At 47.5% G+C, this 16,780-nt stretch overlaps 1 protein-coding gene across 17 annotated transcripts in view; it reads left to right on the top strand.

Annotated features, from left to right (window-relative positions):
• LOC143934553 (transcription factor HES-5-like) overlaps positions 1-16,780 on the top strand; it is a 215,884-nt gene that overhangs the window by 165,133 nt on the left and 33,971 nt on the right. For 2 of the 17 annotated variants that reach the window (XR_013263297.1, XM_077458271.1), the window contains exon 16: positions 8,450-8,514. The exons of the other annotated variants lie outside the window; for them this stretch is intronic. The gene's annotated coding sequence lies outside the window, so the exon portion shown is untranslated. The remainder of the gene's footprint in view (positions 1-8,449; positions 8,515-16,780) is intronic. 17 annotated transcript variants of the gene reach the window in all.

Genomic DNA, 16,780 nt, shown 5'->3' with positions numbered 1-16,780 from the left:
TGTATCCTGTAAGTAGGAAGGTATATTCCTTACTAAGGGCTGTAAATAGGAATCTATGTATTTCCCTATTCGGGAAGTGATAGAATTTATACCGCTCACAATAGGGCGACCCGGTGGATTTACAGAATCCTTATGTATCTTGGGGAGTTGGTATATGGTCGGAATACGTGGAGCCAGTGGGATCATGAATTCTCTTTCTTTCTTATTTAGAATACTCAGAGAAAGGCCTTCGTCTACGATCTGCATGAGTATTTTTTTGTATTTGAGTGTAGGGTCCCCTGGTAGGGGGCTATAAGTGGTAACATCACTCAATAATCTATTCATTTCCCCTATGTAGTGAGATTTGTCTAGAACCACTATACCCCCCCTTTATCTGCAGGGCGAATGATGAGATTTTTCCTTTCACATAGAGATTTAAGGCCCTGTGCTATAGACGGGTCTTGATGTGTCCTTTTTATGGGTAACTTATCTAAATCGTTTAAAACGAGATTTTTGAAAACATTAATAGATGGAGGTAAGATGCCTGGATTGAACAAAGATGGATTGCTCAAACCAGAGTGTCTAACTGATGTAGAGTGAGAAACTGTGTTGGTTACGCTTGGAAGTGACAAAAAATGTCTCTGAATATGTAATTTGCAAATAAACTTATGCACATCAATAAATGTGTTAAATTTATTAAGTTTTCTAGGTGGGACAAATTTAAGACCCTTATCTAGAATAGATTTTTCACTTGCTGTTAATGTAGCTGTGCTTAAATTAAAAATGCCCGCACCTACTGTGTCCTTTTTCTTTTTGTGCTGGATGCGCCTCCCCCCTCTGGTGCCTCGTTTGGTTTTTGGATTCCTCCACGTATAGGGGTATCCCTGTGAAAATCCTGATAATAGGGAGGCCCTGATGGATGATTACGGTTATATGGGGGTCTAAACGGAGGTTCATCATTATAAGTCATACACCAACACAGTTTCTCACTCTACATCAGTTAGACACTCTGGTTTGAGCAATCCATCTTTGTTCAATCCAGGCATCTTACCTCCATCTATTAATGTTTTCAAAAATCTCGTTTTAAACGATTTAGATAAGTTACCCATAAAAAGGACACATCAAGACCCGTCTATAGCACAGGGCCTTAAATCTCTATGTGAAAGGAAAAATCTCATCATTCGCCCTGCAGATAAAGGGGGGGGTATAGTGGTTCTAGACAAATCTCACTACATAGGGGAAATGAATAGATTATTGAGTGATGTTACCACTTATAGCCCCCTACCAGGGGACCCTACACTCAAATACAAAAAAATACTCATGCAGATCGTAGACGAAGGCCTTTCTCTGAGTATTCTAAATAAGAAAGAAAGAGAATTCATGATCCCACTGGCTCCACGTATTCCGACCATATACCAACTCCCCAAGATACATAAGGATTCTGTAAATCCACCGGGTCGCCCTATTGTGAGCGGTATAAATTCTATCACTTCCCGAATAGGGAAATACATAGATTCCTATTTACAGCCCTTAGTAAGGAATATACCTTCCTACTTACAGGATACAGGTGATACAATTCGATTACTTGAAAATATTGAGTACCATGAAGATCTTATTCTTGTTACAGCAGACGTCTCTGCACTATATACTTGTATCCCACAGGATTTAGGCCTGAGAGCTGTTGAACTATTTCTCTCCAGGGATTCCACACTTCCGGTGATACACAGGAATTTTCTTATGCAGTTATTAGAGTTTGCTATGTCTCATAACTATTTCTGGTTTCAGGGCACCTTTTATACCCAGAATAGAGGGGTTGCCATGGGGGCCAAATACGCACCCAGCTTGGCCAACTTGTTTATGGCCCAATGGGAGGAGGATGTCGTCTATGCCCTTAACAGGCCAGAATTGGTGCTGTGGGCTAGGTATATAGACGACATCCTCCTCCTATGGAGGGGCAGCCGGCCCTCTCTTGACTCCTTCATGGCAACCCTTAATGCCAATGACCGAGGCATTCAGCTGACCTTTGAGGCCAGTGCAACTAACATCCATTTTCTTGACTTAGAGATTACAGTAGTGCAGAAACGCCTGGTCCTGAAGACTTTCTTCAAACCAACGGATCGGAATGGGTATATCCCCGTTGACAGCTGCCATCATCGCCAATGGCTCAATTCCATCCCACGCAGTCAGTTCCTCAGGCTCAGGCGCAACTGCACGAATGTTAGTGACTATATTTCTCAATCTTACACCATACGTAAGAGGTTTCAGGACAAAGGATATGACCCACATACTCTTGATGCTGAGATCCAAGCAGCTTTACATATTGATAGGGCCTCTCTTATACAAAAAAAAGTCAAAACAGTAACCAGTGATAAATATAAATGGTCGTTCTTCACAACTTTTTCCACCCAACACAATGACATAAAGAGAATTATTAATAGGCATTGGAAGGTACTACAAAGTGACAAAGTTTTGGGCGGGACTATTCCAGATAAAGCTGGAACCATTTACAGGGGAGCTCGATCCATACAAAATGATATCGCTCCCAATGTAATAGATATCCCGAAAACGATACAGTTCTTCCCCCAGAGTAAGGGTTACTTTCCCTGCAGAAAATGCAATGTCTGCCTACACAATAAGTTGGGTAAGGGGAAAAGTGATTCCTTTACTTCTTCATCTACTGCACGCAGATACCTTATGAAACACTTCACCACTTGCGTCACGAGGTATATTGTTTACTTGATTACCTGTCCTTGCAACCAACAATATGTTGGCCGCACTATTCGTAACTTCTCCATTAGAGTCAACGAACATCTTAGTAAAATCAAAAAAGGGTGCGATAAACACCCTGTTCCGAGACACTATCTTGAAAAACACAATAGAGACCCTACGGGCACTCGATTTCAAATTATTGACAAATTTGTCCCAAACTGGAGAGGAGATTCATGCTTGAGGGGGGTCTCGCGTCTTGAAACATTTTGGATTTATGAGTTGAGGTGCTACACCCCTTTCGGCATGAACACAGATTGGGACATCAACAGCTTTATTAATCAGGCTTAATCTATCTCATTAAGAATCACTGGTATTTTATTTTCATTATTTATTTTTTTCTTAGATTCTTTTTCTTGGCTTTATATACCAATATACTTATTATCTATCTACGGGGCACTCTACCCTTCATTTTTTCATTTTACCCCTTAATCTGTGCTCTTGGTGACACATCGCCCTATGCACCGTATATATTATGCGTTTTCTTCACATTTTTCACTTTCACATATTTCCCTCCCAGACTACTACTAGAATCTGGATATATGCATTTATTGTGCATTTTTCCAGACTATGTGGAGTCTGGGACGGACTTCCTCTCACATTCGGGATATATGCATTTATTATGCTTTTTTCTAGACCATGTGTGATAGGTTTCCTCTCACATTCTTTTTACACTCTGGATATATGCATTCATTATGCATTTTTTTCAGATCATGTTGAGTCTGGGATGGATTCCCTCTCTCATTCTCATTTTTTTAGTTTAGCCCTACTTTGGACACGAGTTGAAAATATGTCGTATTTATCATATATCAATGCTATTTTTGTGGTTTCAGGTACCTCAAAATACATATATACTGTTTAGGCTAATATGCGTGCAAATTGCAAGCATTACATCTGACCTATGTGATTATTTTCTATTTTCTTTATTCTACATAACCTTTGGCTATTTTTGGTAAGAATGCCCAGGGTAAGATGCACATTCTGATGATGTAGCGATATTTTGTTTTTTTCTTTTGTTTCTCTATCTGCATTTTTCACTTGCGATACCCTCAGATGCGATGATGCGTCTGTGGTTACCATGGTTACGCCGGGCTGTATTATTGGACGTGACGTGACAATGACACGTCTTCTGTATTCCCTGCGATTGTCTAGTGACATCTACCATTGATCCATTACTGCGCAAGACATGACGTAATTACGTCATTAGTCATTGCGCATGTGCGGAGTGTTAGACTTTCGGATTGGCCCTGTTGCTATCATCCACGCCCATCGGCGTGTGACGTTTTCCACGTGCAATTTGGCGCCAGATCTAAATACCTCCCTCTTCCCTACACCGCCGTGCAGACATACGCAGGGTGACGCTTACACGCCCCTTTCTTATTTTTGGTTTGTTGTATGAACGTCCAACTTGTGACGTTTTCATACACACGCCCCATCTCGTCGCTGTGTACCTATAAGCGTTTACGATGCTTGATACGGCCCGCAAAGTGGAACGCATAACAACGAGTATATTGGCGCTATGTTTTGCAGGACACCTCCTTCTCATAGTTTTGTTGAATGACATTTAAATATACACGCCTCTACCTCTTAGACTTGAGTCTTTTCTAACCACTCCCATACTTAGTCACATGACACACACATTGAGTGTTTAGTTTAGCTGTTTCTGTGTCATTACATGCCATGATATTTCAGTTTATTCGATCTGAACTTCATTAAACTGATCATCATATATGAAGTATCACCATGAGCACTCATGCACATCTCCAGGCCAGGCATTGTTGGCATAACAAGTAAGAGACACCCAAATCATATTGTGACAGATCTCTATTAAACAGTATCACTGAGAATGTTACAGCTTTATTTTTGTTATAATATAAACAAATGAGTCCGCCCTTGTGACAGTATAGTGCAGTCTATGTATTATTGATAGTGCATGTCTGATAATATGTGTTTGAATTTGATGAGATCTTCGTAGGTGTTTTGTGTGTATATTGGGATTGCTACTCACAAGTCTGATGAGGCTGTGAACAACTTAAATGTGTACTGATAGTTTTTGGCGAAGGGCTAATATAATTCATGTAAAATGAACAATGCATGTCTGATTTTTATATATTAGCACTTGATGTGTTCTCTACATATGTTTTACAAATGAGTTGAATCATGCTGTATCTATACATCTGATTAGGCTGTGAACAATGTAGTTTATTTAGTGTTATTCAGGAGTAAGTATGGCTACTCACTGTTTATGTACTTTCTCATCTTTTTTAGATTTTATTGCCATTAATATCTATCTAACAGTCTGCATGAATGACATTTTTGGATGTTATTTATATTTGTTTATAGTGTCTGAATTGATAGACTTTGTTTTAATCAAATTGTACACTGTAGCTTTAAGAGACTGTCTGAGATTGGATGTCCCGCCTCTTGTTAGGCGTGACCTCTTCCTCATTCTCTATATATTTGTTAGCAATGTGGTGGGTTCCAACATGCCCCAGTTGAAGACACATATGTCGAAACGCGTCGGGCAAGCTGTTGGCACCCCACATTGCTTTTAGTTCATTTTATTTTTTATGTGATCACTAAGTCATTTATTACCTTTTTGACTTTAATAAATCAACTTTTTTACATTGTTTGACCCGCACCATGTGGAGCCTTTTTCTCTTTTTTCTCCTCTCCATTTCTTTGGTGTAATATTTTACAAACACCCCCCTCCCCATTCGGGGGAGGCAGGATTATTGGTACTATTGGCTGCGTCTGGGCTTGATCATCTTGACCTTTGATGTTTCATCTGAAAGGATCCACCTTTGAGCCTACAACCGTCTGGAGCTCCTCCACCAGCCCAACTGACCTCTCTCCTTATAGTCTTTGGTCCCAGAGTGTGACCCCAAGCCTTCTAGACTCAACCGTCATATGACTGTGTGAGTCCAACCGTTCCGGTAAGAAGTATTTACCCACTTTTTATTTTGATGTTCACAATCAAGCTTACCTGCATGAACACTTTCGTCCAGTACATCATTTTCCTTCCATGTGACGGTTTGGTCACTCCTACGCCACCAACACAGTTGAATGATTGTTTCATGTTGGACTTTGATTTCTGAGCATTCTGTGTGATTTCTGTTTCATTATTATCTTTACAGAATTTGTATTGATTACACTTATCATTGAAGCGCTACACTATTTTTATTATTGTATGATATATAGACTTCTTCTTTCTTCTTCTTCTTCTTTTTCCTTTTTCTTCTCATTCTGTGCATTTTAAAGTGCAGTTGAACAGTGTATTATACTCACCAGCCCCCATCAGCGCAGCCTGTTCAGTCCCCATCAGCGCAGCCTGTTCAGTCCCCATCAGCGCAGCCTGTTCAGTCCCCATCAGCGCAGCCTGTTCAGTCCCCATCAGCGCAGCCTGTTCAGTCCCCATCAGCGCAGCCTGTTCAGCCCCCATCAGCGCAGCTTGTTCAGCCCCCATCAGCGCAGCCTGTTCAGCCCCCATCAGCGCAGCTTGTTCAGCCCCCATCAGCGCAGCCTGTTCAGCCCCCATCAGCGCAGCTTGTTCAGCCCCCATCAGCGCAGCCTGTTCAGCCCCCATCAGCGCAGCCTGTTCAGTCCCCATCAGCGCAGCCTGTTCAGTCCCCATCAGCGCAGCCTGTTCAGTCCCCATCAGCGCAGCCTGTTCAGTCCCCATCAGCGCAGCCTGTTCAGCCCCCATCAGCGCAGCCTGTTCAGCCCCCATCAGCGCAGCTTGTTCAGCCCCCATCAGCGCAGCCTGTTCAGCCCCCATCAGCGCAGCTTGTTCAGCCCCCATCAGCGCAGCCTGTTCAGCCCCCATCAGCGCAGCTTGTTCAGCCCCCATCAGCGCAGCTTGTTCAGCCCCCATCAGCGCAGCTTGTTCAGTCCCCATCAGCGCAGCCTGTTCAGCCCCCATCAGCGCAGCCTGTTCAGTCCCCATCAGCGCAGCCTGTTCAGTCCCCATCAGCGCAGCCTGTTCAGTCCCCATCAGCGCAGCCTGTTCAGCCACCATCAGCGCAGCTTGTTCAGTCCCCATCAGCGCAGCCTGTTCAGTCCCCATCAGCGCAGCCTGTTCAGTCCCCATCAGCGCAGCCTGTTCAGTCCCCATCAGCGCAGCCTGTTCAGCCCCCATCAGCGCAGCCTGTTCAGCCCCCATCAGCGCAGCTTGTTCAGCCCCCATCAGCGCAGCCTGTTCAGCCCCCATCAGCGCAGCTTGTTCAGCCCCCATCAGCGCAGCCTGTTCAGCCCCCATCAGCGCAGCTTGTTCAGCCCCCATCAGCGCAGCTTGTTCAGCCCCCATCAGCGCAGCTTGTTCAGTCCCCATCAGCGCAGCCTGTTCAGCCCCCATCAGCGCAGCCTGTTCAGTCCCCATCAGCGCAGCCTGTTCAGTCCCCATCAGCGCAGCCTGTTCAGTCCCCATCAGCGCAGCCTGTTCAGCCACCATCAGCGCAGCTTGTTCAGTCCCCATCAGCGCAGCCTGTTCAGCCCCCATCAGCGCAGCCTGTTCAGCCCCCATCAGCGCAGCCTGTTCAGTCGCCATCAGCGCAGCTTGTTCAGCCCCCATCAGCGCAGCTTGTTCAGTCCCCATCAGCGCAGCCTGTTCAGCCCCCATCAGCGCAGCCTGTTCAGCCCCCATCAGCGCAGCCTGTTCAGCCCCCATCAGCGCAGCCTGTTCAGCCCCCATCAGCGCAGCCTGTTCAGCCCCCATCAGCGCAGCCTGTTCAGTCCCCATCAGCGCAGCCTGTTCAGTCCCCATCAGCGCAGCCTGTTCAGCCCCCATCAGCGCAGCCTGTTCAGCCCCCATCAGCGCAGCCTGTTCAGCCCCCATCAGCGCAGCCTGTTCAGCCCCCATCAGCGCAGCCTGTTCAGTCCCCATCAGCGCAGCTTGTTCAGTCCCCATCAGCGCAGCCTGTTCAGCCCCCATCAGCGCAGCCTGTTCAGCCCCCATCAGCGCAGCCTGTTCAGCCCCCATCAGCGCAGCCTGTTCAGTCCCCATCAGCGCAGCCTGTTCAGTCCCCATCAGCGCAGCCTGTTCAGCCCCCATCAGCGCAGCCTGTTCAGCCCCCATCAGCGCAGCCTGTTCAGCCCCCATCAGCGCAGCCTGTTCAGCCCCCATCAGCGCAGCCTGTTCAGTTGCCATCAGCGCAGCCTGTTCAGCCCCCATCAGCGCAGCCTGTTCAGCCCCCATCAGCGCAGCCTGTTCAGCCCCCATCAGCGCAGCCTGTTCAGTTGCCATCAGCGCAGCCTGTTCAGTCCCCATCAGCGCAGCCTGTTCAGTCCCCATCAGCGCAGCCTGTTCAGTCCCCATCAGCGCAGCCGAGAGAGAGAAGTAAGGCAGAGAGAGAAAGGGGAGGGGGCGACTGACAGAAATGGGGGGCTGAGAGAGAGGGTGGTGGATGGAGAGAGAGAGAGGAGGTGGGAGGGAGGTTGTTGAGAGCAGAAAGACAGAGAGAGGGGGTGAGAGAGTGAGGGGTGAGATTGCATGTACATTGCCTTAGAGGTTGAGATAAAGGAAACGGCAGAGGGCACCAACTAAATGTAGTATATAGGGAAATACTTTATTAACCACTTGCCAACCGCCCTATAACAGTTTTACTGCTACAGGATGGCTGCTGTGTGCAGGGTCATATGTGTATGTCTAATAGATTAATATATAAATATATAGTGATCCTGCCCTTCCTGGTGTGATTATTTACAGCGGGAGCCGATGGGCAAGTACCATGGACTTGATGTGAACAAGGCAGATGGCCGTTCTGTCAGTAGGTAAGGCATGGATCCTGTGTTTCCCTAGTAAAATCACCTCCCCCAGTACACAAACACTGGCTAGGCACACAGTTAACCCTTTGCTTGCCCCTGATGTTAACCCCCTTCCCAGCCAGTGTCAGTACCATGAAAGTGCATATTTTTAGCACTGATCACTGTATTAGTGTCATTGGTTCCTCAAAAAGTGGCAGTTAGTGTCCGATCTTCCGCCACAATATCACAATCTTGCTAAAAGTCGTTGATCACCACCATTACTAGTAAATAAAAAAAATTAAATAAATATATCACAATATAAATAACCACTTGCTGACCGCTCTATAGCAGATTTACTGCTACAGGGCGGCCGATTGGCTTCTGTTGTGACTAATCGCAGCAGAAGTGGCGTGATGGCGCCCCCTACCTGGAAATGCAGAATTGGGCCCAATTAGCCATTTTCCCTCCCCGGTGTCATGTGACTCATTAGTGTTACAAGGTCTCAGGTGTGAATGGGGAGCAGGTGTGTTAAATTTGGTGTTATCGCTCTCACTCTCTCATACTGGTCACTGGAAGTTCAACATGGCACCTCATGGCAAAGAACTCTCTGAGGATCTAAAAAAAAAAAAGAATTGTTGCTCTACATAAAGATGGCCTAGGCTATAAGAAGTGTGCCAAGACCCTGAAACTGATCTGCAGCACGGTGGCCAAGACCATACAGCGGTATAACAGGACAGGTTCCCCTCAGAAAAGGCCTCGCCATGGTCCACCAAAGAAGTTGAGGTCACGTGCTCAGCATCATATCCAGAGGTTGTCTTTGGGAAATAGATATATATGTGCTGCCAGCATTGCTGCAGAGGTTGTAGGGGTGGGGGGTCAGCCTGTCAGTGCTCAGACCATACGCCGCACACTGCATCAAATTGGTCTGCATGGCTGTCATCCCAGAAGGAAGCCTCTTCTAAAGATGATGCACAAGAAAGCCCGCAAACAGTTTGCTGAAGACAAGCAGACGAAGGAGATGGATTACTGGAACCATGTCCTGTGGTCTGATGAGACCAAGATAAACGTATTTGGTGTCAGATGGTGACAAGCGTGTGTGGGGGCAACCAGGTGAGGAGGACAAAGACAAGTGTGTCTTGTCTACAGTCAGGCATGGTGGTGGGAGTGTCATGGTCTGGGGCTGCATGAGTGCTGCCGGCACTGGGGGGCTACAGATCATTGAGGGAACCATGAATGCCAACATGTACTGTGACATACTGAAGCAGAGCATGATCCCCTCCCTTCAGAGACTGGGCTGCAGGGCAGTATTCCAACATGATAACCACCCCAAACACACCTCCAAGATGACCACTGCCTTACTAAAGAAGCTGAGGGTAAAGGTGATGAACTGGCCAAGCATGTCTCCAGACCTAAACCCTATTGATCATCTGTGGGACATCCTCATACAGAAGGTGGAGGAGCGCAAAGTCTCCAACATCCACCAGCTCCGTGATGTCATCACGGAGGAGGGGAAGAGGAGTCCGGTGACAACATGTGAAGCTCTGCTGACCTCAATGCCCAAGAGGGTGAAGGCAGTGCTGGTAAATAATGGCGGCCACACAAAATATTGACACTTTGGACCCAATTTGGACATTTTCACTTAGGGGTGTACTAACTATTGTTGCCAGCGGTTTAGACATTAATGGCTGTGTGTTGAGTTATTTTGAGGGGACAGGAAATTTACACTGTTATACAAGCTGTACACTCACTACTTTACATTGTAGACAAGTGTCATTTCTTCAGTGTTGTCACATGGAAAGATAGAAGAAAAGATTTACAGAAATGTGAGGGGTGTACTTACTTTTGTGAGATACTGTGTGTATGTATGTGTGTGTATATTTATATATATATTATACACACACGCGTCATTCTGCACTTTCAGGTAGGGGGCGCCGTCACGCCACTTCAGCTGTGATTAGTCACAACATAAGCCAATCGGCAGTGTTCATTTTCACGTCAAATTTCGTTTTAGCTTTAGGTATAGTCTTTTTTTTTTTTTTTTACCAAAATGCCATTTTAGTTTTAGTCACCTAAAATCTCCAGTACATTTTATTCTACTAAAATCTAATGGGTTTAGTTACATTTGAATGCATTTTTTTTCTTTAGAACTGCCAAATATGAGATACTCCTGAAGGAAAAAAACCTGGTATGAAGGTTTGAACACTACAGACAGATTTGGCCATTGTGATATCATTTCAATTTAGTTTTAGGTATAGTCTTTTGACTAAAATGCCATATTAGTTTTAGTCACACTTTAGGCATCTGAATGGTTTTAGTCGTATTTTACTAGACTAAAAAGGGTATTAATTTAGCCAACGAAAATATTTTAGTAGACGAAATGAACACTGCCGATCAGCAGGTGTCAGCCAATGGATGTCCGCCGGCACCCGCTGATCGCCGAGGAGACAGACCTCTGCCTATGTAAACAAAGCAGAGCTCCGTCCTGTTAGCGGGAAAGTAATGAATTTTTTTCCCTGCAAAGCACATCCCTTAGTGAAAGCGGCACACAAGCACTCCCTAGAAGCATATTTAACCCTTTAATTGCCCCTGATGTTTAACCCCCCCTTCCCAGCCAGTGTCAGCAGTACAGTGACAGTGCATATTTTTAGCACTGATCACTGTGTCAGTGTCACTGGTCCCCAGAAAGTGTCAAAAGTGTCAGTGTCAGACTATTCACCGCAATATCACAGGGCCGCTATAAGTAAATAAATAAAAATTTAAAATAAATAAATAAAAATATCCTATAGTTTGTAGACCCGAACCAATCAATATGCGCTTATTGGAATTATTTTTTTTTTTTTTTTACAAAAACATGTAGCATAATACATATAGGCCCTAAATTGATGAACAAATTTGATTTCCTACATTGGATATTTTATAGCAGAAAGTAAAAAAAAATGTTTTTTTTTTTTTTTTTTTTCAAAATTGTCGCTCTTTTTTTTTTTTTCTGTTTATAGCACAAAAAATAAAAACTGCACAGCTGATCAAATACCATCAAAAGAAAGCTCTATTTGTGGGGAAAAAAAGGACATACATTTTATTTGTGTACAGCGTCACACGACTGCGCAATTGTCAGTAAATATACCGCAGTCCCGTATCGCAAAAAATGGCCTGGTCGCGATATACTGACGGCCTAAATTTTATTTCTTGAGGCCCTAAAATTCCAGGACAGTACAAATACCCCCCCCCCCCATTACCCCTTTTTGGAAAATAGAGTCCGAGGTATTTAGTAAGAGGCATGGCGAGTTTTTGGAAAATTAAGAGATTAAAATTTTTATTTTTAACCACACCCCCCCTGTAGTTTTATTGCAGGCAGCCTGTAGTGGGTGGAGCCTGCCTGGCTCCTCCCACAGATTTGCTATCTCTCCTTCTGCAGGCTACCTAGTCTCATCTCCGCCCACTACTGTCGTGTTCCGCAGGGAACTTGTGATGGGTGGATGGCTTCCCCAGCTCTGCGCAGGTACTGTGATGTCACTGCTGCTTTTACAAAGTAAAATCTGAGTTTGCAAAGGCATTTGATGCACACAGAGTGGATTCATATCCTTTGTGGCTATTGAGGAATATATTTAAATGAGTTTTTGTGCCTGGAGGTCTTTAAAGCGGTAGTAAACCCACAATTTTTTTTTTTATTTTTTTTTTTTTTAAACCTGCAAAGCAAAAGGCATAATGAGCTAGTATGCACCGCATACTAGCTCATTATGAAATACTTACCTTAGAACGAGGCCCCGACATCTGGCCCGATCCACGCCGAGGGAGCCGACATATTCCCTCGGCGTTTCTTCCGGGTATCGCGGCTCCGGCGCTGTGAGTGGCCAGAGCCGCGATATCGTCACTCCCGCGCATGCGCGCGGGAGATTTCATTCCGGCCGGCCGGCCACTGCCGGATTTTCAGGCCGAGAATCCCCCTTGTGCGCATGCGCCGCTGCGCATACCGAGGGGAATATCTCCTAAACCGTACAGGTTTAGGAGATATTTTTTTTAGCTACAGGTAAGCCTTATTATAGGCTTTCCTGTAGGAAAAATTTAAAAAATTGAGTATACAACCACTTTAACCACTAGAGGACCAGACGCCGCAGTTATACTGTAGCAGATTGGCTTCCGCTGGGCAAATCTCCGTAGCTGTATGTCGGCCGCTTTAAGACCACTAGGGGGCGCTCCCGATCACTCCTGAGAGAGACAGAATGGGGATCTGCCAATTTAAACGCACAAATCCCCGTTCTGACAGGGGAGTATTCAGAGATCCAGTAGCGGGCGGGGCTCAACATTTTTGGGGGGGCGCAAACTGAAAAAAAAAAAAACATCAAACGCAGCCCCTGTGCCCATCAATTGCTGACACTGCTCATCAAATGCAGCCCCTGTGCCCATCAATTGCTGACACTGCTCATCAAATGCAGCCCCTGTGCCCATCAATTGCTGACACTGCTCATCAAATGCAGCCCCTGTGCCCATCAATTGCTGATACTGTGCCCAACAAACGCAGCTACTGTACACATAAATTGTTGCCAGTGTGCCCATGAAACGCAGCTACTGTACCCATAAATTGCTGCCAGTGTGCCCATCAATCGCTGCTACTGTGCCCCATCAGATGCTGACACTGTGCCCAACAAACGCAGCTACTGTACCCATAAATTGCTGCCAGTGTGCCCATCAATTGCTGCTACTGTGCCCCATCAGATGCTGCCCGGCACTTACCTGTCTCGGAGCGGGTCAGCGACAGTCTCCTGCACGTCCTCCATGTCTTCTTCCGTCCTCTCACAGGCGTCCAATCACAGTGCCTGACATTTCAGGTGACCTTTTTCAGGTGACCGGTAACAGACCTGGCAACCTGATTGGCTGAGAGGCAGATTCAGTGTTAGCAAAGTGAATTCCTTGGCTTTGCTAACACACAGCTGAGTGAACAGCGAATGCCCAGCATGGCCCGCTGTTCACTTTTTTGAGCGCCTATTAGAGCCTGTGGCTCTAATCAGGTGCTTCCAAAAAACTCCCCCCACCAGTGTAATTCAAGTGCCCTGCGCCCGAAAAGGGAGCGGACACCTGAATAGGGGGTGTCAGCGGCGACCATAGATAGATTCTTGCAATGCAGGAATCTATCTATGGTAATAGAGCGGTGCCAGGAGAGAGTGGGCGGCGCTCATGCGCCCTTTATGGATGCACCGCCACTGGAGAAATCGTCTGTTCCTAGTAATAAAGAACAGCGATCTGTCTCCTCCTCTAGTTAGTCCCATCCCCCCCACAGTTAAAACACGCTGAGGGAAAAAAATGTAACCCCTTAATCGCCCCCTAGTGTTAACCCCCCTTCCCTGCCAGTGACATTTAAACAGTAATCAGTGGCAATTTTTTGCTCTGATCGCCGTATAAATTTCAGTGGTCCCAAAAAAAGTGTCAGCTGTGTCCGCCGCAATGTCACCGTCCTGCTACAAAATCGCAGATCGCCGCCATTACTAGTAAAAAATATATAATAAAAATTCCATAAATCCTTCCCCTATTAGACTATATAACTTTTGCACAAACCTATCAATAATCACTTATTGCGATTTTTTTTATTTTATTTATTATGCTCCTCTGTAGGGGGGGGGTGGGTGGGACACACGGATGCGGGGCTCTCCTGGGTGTGAATGTAGAGCTCTGTACTCATCTCCTCTCCCACCTTATCTCCCATCTACTCTCATCTCCAGTCACCTGAGCCACGCCCAACCGATTATCGATATGGAGCGCCGTGCTGAGACAAGACATTGCGCAGACTATTGTTTTCTATGCTAATGGGATGAGTGCTGGTGTGGGAAACAGCAACAAATCCACATTCACAGGCGTCCCGTCCCCCCTCCCCCCCACAACACCCCATACCTCTGCAACAGGTGTTCTCTGCACTCTGCACACCTCCTCTTATTTTATAGATTGCCTGGTGAGGCACTGAACACCAGAGGTGGCTGGTCCTCAAAAATTTTGGAGGGGTGCAAACAAACTGGAAAAATTCAGCCAAATGTAGCAGCTGCGCCCCATCAAATGCAGCCACTGCGCCCATCAAATGCAGCCGCTGCGCCCATCAAATTCAGCTACTGCGCCCATCAAATTCAGCCACTGCGCCCATCAAATTCAGCTACTGCACCCATCAAATTCAGCCACTGCGCCCATCAAATGCAGCCGCTGAGCCCCATCAAATGCAGCCACTGCGCCCATCAAATGCAGCCGCTGCGGCCATCAAATGCAGCCCCTGCGTCCATCAAATTCAGCCGCTGCGCCCATCAAATTCAGCCGCTGCGCCCATCAAATTCAGCCGCTGCGCCCATCAAATTCAGCCACTGCGCCCATCAAATTCAGCCACTGCGCCCATCAAATTCAGCCACTGCGCCCATCAAATTCAGCCACTGCGCCCATCAAATGCAGCCGCTGAGCCCCATCAAATTCAGCCACTGCGCCCATCAAATGCAGCCGCTGAGCCCCATCAAGTGCAGCCGCTGAGCCCCATCAAGTGCAGCCGCTGAGCCCCATCAAATGCAGCCGCTGCACCGCATCAAATGCAGCCGCTGCGGCCCATCAAATGCAGCCGCTGCGGCCATCAAATGCAGCCCCTGCGTCCATCAAATTCAGCCCCTGCGGCCATCAAATTCAGCTACTGCGCCCATCAAATTCAGCTACTGCGCCCATCAAATTCAGCCACTGCGCCCATCAAATGCAGCCGCTGAGCCCCATCAAGTGCAGCCGCTGAGCCCTATCAAATGCAGCCGCTGCGGCCCATCAAATGCAGCCGCTGCGGCCCATCAAATGCAGCCGCTGCGGCCATCAAATGCAGCCCCTGCGTCCATAAAATTCAGCCGCTGCGCCCATCAAATTCAGCCGCTGCACCCATCAAATGTAGCCGCTGCGCCCATCAAATGTAGCCGCTGCGCCCATCAAATGTAGCCGCTGCGCCCATCAAATTCAGCCACTGAGCCCCATCAAATTCAGCCGCTGAGCCCCATCAAATGCAGCCACTGAGCCCCATCAAATTCAGCCACTGAGCCCCATCAAATTCAGCTGCTGAGCCCCATCAAATGCAGCCGCTGTGCCCCATCAAATGCAGCCACTGAGCCCCATCAAATGCAGCCACTGAGCCCCATCAAATTCAGCTGCTGAGCCCCATCAAATGCAGCCGCTGTGCCCCATCAAATGCAGCCGCTGTGCCCCATCAAATGCAGCCGCTGTGCCCCATCAAATGCAGCCGCTGTGCCCCATCAAATGCAGCCGCTGCGCCCATCAAATTCAGCCGCTGCGCCCATCAAATTCAGCCGCTGCGCCCATCAAATTCAGCCACTGCGCCCATCAAATTCAGCCACTGCGCCCATCAAATTCAGCCGCTGCGCCCATCAAATTCAGCCACTGCGCCCATCAAATTCAGCCACTGCGCCCATCAAATTCAGCCACTGCGCCCATCAAATTCAGCCACTGCGCCCATCAAATGCAGCCGCTGAGCCCCATCAAATTCAGCCACTGCGCCCATCAAATGCAGCCGCTGAGCCCCATCAAGTGCAGCCGCTGAGCCCCATCAAGTGCAGCCGCTGAGCCCCATCAAATGCAGCCGCTGCACCGCATCAAATGCAGCCGCTGCGGCCCATCAAATGCAGCCGCTGCGGCCATCAAATGCAGCCCCTGTGTCCATCAAATTCAGCCCCTGCGGCCATCAAATTCAGCTACTGCGCCCATCAAATTCAGCTACTGCGCCCATCAAATTCAGCCACTGCGCCCATCAAGTGCAGCCGCTGAGCCCCATCAAGTGCAGCCGCTGAGCCCTATCAAATGCAGCCGCTGCACCGCATCAAATGCAGCCGATGCGGCCCATCAAATGCAGCCGCTGCGGCCATCAAATGCAGCCCCTGCGTCCATCAAATTCAGCCGCTGCGCCCATCAAATTCAGCCGCTGCACCCATCAAATGTAGCCGCTGCGCCCATCAAATGTAGCCGCTGCGCCCATCAAATGTAGCCGCTGCGCCCATCAAATTCAGCCGCTGCGCCCATCAAATTCAGCCGGTGAGCCCCATCAAATTCAACCGCTGAGCCCCATCAAATGCAGCCACTGAGCCCCATCAAATTCAGCCACTGCGCCCATCAAATTCAGCTACTGTGCCCATCAAATTCAGCCACTGCGCCCATCAAATGCAGCCGCTGAGCCCCATCAAATTCAGCCGCTGCGCCCATCAAATGCAGCCACTGCGCCCATCAAATGCAGCCGCTGAGCCCCATCAAGTGCAGCCGCTGAGCCCCATCAAATGCAGCCGCT

This window comes from Lithobates pipiens, unplaced genomic scaffold, assembly GCF_037356315.1.
Source record: "Lithobates pipiens isolate NorthernLeopardFrog02 unplaced genomic scaffold, aLitPip1_a1.2 Scaffold_27, whole genome shotgun sequence".
Classification (NCBI taxonomy): domain Eukaryota; kingdom Metazoa; phylum Chordata; class Amphibia; order Anura; family Ranidae; genus Lithobates; species Lithobates pipiens.
This window is presented reverse-complemented; position numbering and strand designations above follow the sequence as displayed.